This window comes from Crocuta crocuta, unplaced genomic scaffold, assembly GCF_008692635.1.
Source record: "Crocuta crocuta isolate KB4526 unplaced genomic scaffold, BGI_CrCroc_1.0 scaffold70, whole genome shotgun sequence".
Classification (NCBI taxonomy): Eukaryota; Metazoa; Chordata; class Mammalia; order Carnivora; family Hyaenidae; genus Crocuta; species Crocuta crocuta.
The window spans coordinates 5,795,928-5,801,557 of record NW_027528417.1 but is presented as its reverse complement, the minus strand read 5'-3'; positions in this window follow the sequence as shown (position 1 = coordinate 5,801,557).

Here is a 5,630-nt window from a genome sequence, read left to right as displayed (position 1 = left end):
TTGTAAATATTCATGTCTTAAATATATAAATCAATTAATAACAAAGAAACTCATTGATAATAATACAATAATAGTAAGGGACTTTAACACCCCACTTACAACAATGGAGACAGAACATCAACAAGGAAACAATGGTTTTAAATGACACGCTGGACCAGATGGACTTAATATATTCAGAACATTTTATCCTAAAGCAGCAGAAAACACATTCTCTTTTCAAGTGGACATGGAACATTCTCAAGGAGAGATCAAATACTGGATCACAAATCAGCCCTCAACAAGTACAAAAAGATTGATATCATACCATGCATACTTAGAGACCCAACACGCTATGAAACCTGAAGTCCACCACAGGAAAAATTTTAGAAAGGCCACAATTACACTGAGGTTAAAGAGTGTCCTACTGAAAAATGAATGGGTTAACTTGAAAAGTAAAGATGAAACTTAAAAGTACATGAAAGAAAATTAAAATATGACAGTCCAAACCCTTTGGGATGCAGCAAAGGCCGTCCTAAGAGGAAACTACATTACAGTTTAGGCCTATCTCAAGAAGCAAGAATGGTCCCAAATACACAACTTAACCTTATACCTAAAGGAGCTGGAAAAGGAACAGCAAGTAAAGTCTAAAGCCAGAAAAAGAAGGGACATAATAAAGATTAGAGCAGAAATAAATGTTATAGAAACAAACAAAAAAGAAACCACACACACACATAAAAATGAGAACAGATCAATGAAACTCAGAGATAGTATTTTGAAAGAATAAGCAAAATTGATAAACCCCTAGCCAGACTACAGAAAGGATCCAAATAAGTAAAATCATGAATGAATGGGAAGGGATCAAACCAACACCACAGACATAAAAACAATTACAACAGAATGTTATGGAAAATTATATGCCAAGACTGGGCAATCTGGAAGAAATAGATAAATTCCTAAAACATACAACTACCAAACCCGATACAAGAAGAAATGGAAATTTTGAACAGATCCATAATCAGCAAATATACTGAAACAGTAATCAAAAATCTCCCAACAAACAAGTCAGGGCCAGAATGGCTTCCCAGGAGAATTCTACCAGACATTTAAAGAGTTCATACCTAATCTTCCTGAACTGTTCCAAAAATAGAAATGAAAAAGAAAACTTCTAAATTCCTTCTATGAGGCCTTACATTGATTCCAAAACCAAAGACCCCCTCTAAAACAGAGAATTACAGGCCAATAGTCCTGATGGACATGGATGCAATAATCTCAACAAGATACTAGCAAACTGAATTCAACAGTACATTAAAAGAATTATTCACCATGATCAAGTGACATTTATTCCTGAGCTGCAGGGCTGGTTAAATCATCACAAATCAATCAATGTGATACCACATTAATAAAGAAAGGATTAAGAATTATGATTCTCCCAATAGATGCAGAAAAAGCATTTGACAAAAAACAGCATCCATTCTTGATTAAAAAAATAACCTCAAGAAAGTAGGGACAGATGGAGCATACATCAACATCATAAAGGCCATATACAAAAGACCCACAGCTAATATCATCCTCAATGGGGAAATCTGAGAGCCTTTCCCCTATGGTCAGGAACAGGACAAGGATGCCCACTCTCACCATCACTATTTAACAGAGTACTGGAAATCTTAGCTTCAGCACTCAGACAACAAAAAGAAATAAAAGGCCTTCAAATCAGCAAGGAAGAAGTCAAACTTTCACTAGTTGCAGATGACATACCATATGTAGAAAACCTGAAAAACTCCCCCCAAAAATTGCTAGAACTAATTCATGAACTCAGTATTATCATAGGATATAAAATCAACCTACAGAAATCTGTTGCTTTTCTATATACCAATAATGAAGCATCAGAAAGAGAAATGAAGGAATCGATCCCATTTACAAATGCCCTGAAAAACAAGATACCTAGGAACATTTCATACAATCTCTATCAAAATACCATCAACATTTTTCATGAAACTAGAAGAAACAATCCTAAAATTTTCATGGAACCACAAAGACCCTGAGTAGCCAAGGCAATCCTAAAAAAGAAAAGAAAAGCTAGAGGCATCACAATCCCGGACTTCAAGTTATATTACAAAGATGTATTCATCAAGACAGTATGGTTCTGGCACAAAAATAGACACATAGAACAATGGAACAGAATACAGAACCCAGAAATGGACCCACACCTATTATGGTCAACTTCATATGTGCTTCAATAAAGCAGGAAAAGAAAATCCAACGGAAAAAAAAGACAGTCTCTGCAACAAATGGTGTTAAGAAAATTGGATAGCAATATGCAGAAGAATGAAAATAGATTACTTTCTTACACCATACACAAAAATAAACTCCAAATGGAAAAAAGCCCTAAATGAGAGACAGGAACGCATCAAAATCCTATAGGAGAACATAGGCAGCAATCTCTTTGACCTCAGCCATAGCAACTTCTTACTAGATAAGTCTCCTGAAGAAAGGGAAACAAAAGCAAACATGAACTACTGGGACTTCATCAAGATTAAAAGCCTCTGCACAGCAAAGGAAACAGTCAACAAAACGAAAAGGCAACCTACGGAATGAGAGAAGAGATTTGCAAATGACATATCAGATAAAGGGCTAGTCTTCAAAATCTATAAAAAACTTAAACTCAATACTCAAAAATAATAAAATATTAATAATAATCCAGTTATGAAATAGGCAGAAGACATGAACAGACATTTTTCCCAAGAGGACATACAGATGGATAACGGAAACATGAAAAGATGCTCAACATCAATTATCATCAGGGAAATACAAATCACAACTATAATGAGATACTACCTCACACCTGTCAGAATGGCTAACATTAACAACTCAGGCAACAAGAGATGTTGGAGAGGAAGCAAAGAGAAACTCTTTTACATTGTTGGTAGGAATGCAAACTGGCACAGCCACTCCGGAAAGCAGCATGGGCATTCCTCAAAAAGTTAAAAATACAGCTACTCTGCGACCCAGCAATTGCGCTACTGGTTATTTACCAAAAAAAGCACAAAAATACTGATTCAAAGGGACACATGCACCTTGATAGATGTTTATGGCAGCATTAGCAACAACAGCCAAATTATGGAAATAGCCCAAATGTCCACTGACTTATGAATGGATAAAGAGATGTTCATTCACCTGTCAGAAGAGCTAAAATTAACAACACAAGAAACAACAAGTATAGGTGAGGATGGGGAGAGAGGGGAACCCTCTTGCACTGTTGATGAGAATGAAAATTGGCGCAGCTACCCTGAGGAACAGTATGGAGGTTCCTCAAAAAACTACAAATAGAATTACCCTGCAATATAGCAATTGCACTACTAGGTATTGCCCCAATACCTAGGATACAAAAATTGAGATTATAAGGGGTACATGCACCCCGATGTTTAGACAGTCAAATAATGGAAAGAGCCCAACTGTACATCAACTGAGGAAGATACACACACACACACACACACACACACACACACACACACACTGGAATATTACTCAGCCATCAAAAAGAATGAAATTTGGCATTTGCAATGACGTTGATGGAGCCAGAGTGTATTATGCTAAGCAAAATAAGTCAGCCAGAGAAGGACAAATACTATATGACTTCAATCATTTGTGCAATTTAAGAAACAAAACAGCTAAACATATGGAAAAGATGGGGGGAAAAAAAGAGGAGAAAGGTGAAAAAAAACCACAAGAGACTCTCAACAATAGAGAACCAAGAGTTGATGGAGGGAGGTCAGTGAAGGATGGGCTAGATGGGTGACACGTATTAAAGAGGGCACTTGTTATGGTGAGCACGGGGTGTTATATGTAAGTGATGAATCACTGAATTCTACCCCTGAAACCAATATTGCAATGAATGTTAACTAAAATTTAAATAAAACTTGAAACATTAAAAAAAGATCTTACATTGCCATCAAGCAATATTTATTCCAGGAATGCAAGATTGGTAATATTCACAAATCAATCAACTTGATACATCACATCAACAAGAAAATGGATAAAAACTATATGATCATTTCAATAGATGCAGAAAAAGTATTTGACAAAGTACAACATCCATGCATGATAGAAACTTCCAACAGAGTAGGATTTTAGAGAACATACCTCAACAATATAAAAGGGCATATATGAAAAAACCACAGCTAGTATACTCAATTGTGAAAACCTGATAGCTTTTCTTCTAGGTCAAGAACAAGACAAAGATGTCCACTCTCAACACATTTCTTTAACATAGTCCTCGAAGTCTTAACTGTAGCAACTGGAGAATAAAAAGAAATAAAAGGCATCTAAATTGGTAAGGANCTGTCAATTAATCTATGACAAAAGAGAAAAGATATACAATCATTGGAAGACAGTCTCTCCAACAAATGATGCTGGGAAAACTGGGCAGTTACATGAAAAAGAATGAAACTGTATCACTTGTTTTACACCATACACAAAAATAAACTCACAACAGATTAAAAACCTAAATGTGAGTGCTGAGACCATTAAACTCCAAGAAGAAAATATAGGCAGTAAAGACTGCCTCCTCAGGCAAGGGAAACAAAAGCAAAAACAAACTACTGGGACTTCATCAAAATAAAAAGCTCTTGCACAGCAAAGGAAACCATCAACAAAAGCAAAAGCAACCTCCTGAACGGGAAAAGATAATGAAAATGATATGCTAGATAAGTAGTTAATATCCAAAACATAAAAGGACTTAAACAACTCAACACCAAAAATTCAAATAATACAATTTAAAAATGGGCAGAGGACCTGAGCAGGCTTGTTTTTCCAGAGAAGTCCTCATGGCCAACAGACACATGAAGAGATGTTTAACATCTAATCGTCAGGGAAATGCAAATGGAAACCACCGTGAGATATCACCTCACACCTGTGAGAATGACTAAAGTCAACAACACAAGAACCAACAGGTGTTGGTGAGAATGTGGAGAAAAAGGAATCCTCTTGCACTGCTGGTAGAAATGCAAACGGGTGCAGCTACTGTGGAAAACAGTATGGAGGTTCTTCAGAAAGTTACAAATAGAACTATCCTATGATCCAGAGATTTCACTAGTAGGTAATCAACCAAAAATATATGAAAACACTAATTCAAAAGGATACATGCACCCTCATGTTTACTGCAGCATTATAAATAATAGCCAAATTATTGAAGCAGACTTAGTGTTCATCAACTGATGAATGGGCAAAGAAGATGTATTACCTATATACACAATGGAATATTAGCTTAAAAAAGAATGAAATCTTGCCACTTCCAATGGTATGGATGGAGCTAGAGAGTATAATACTAAGCAAAATAAGTCCGGGAAAGACAAATACCATATGATTTCACTCATATATGGAATTTAAGAAATAAACAAGCAAAGGTGGGGGGGAGGGGGCAGAGAGAGGGAGAGAGAAACCAAGAAACAGACTCTTAACTATATAGAACAAACTGATGGTTACCAGAAGGGAGGTGGGTGGAAGGATGGGTGAAATAGGCAACGCGGATTAAGGAGTGCAGGTGTCATGATAAGCACTGGATGATGTATGGAATTGTTGAATCACTATACTGGACACCTGAAACCAATAAAACACTATATGTCAACTATACTGGCACAAATAAAATTAAAATA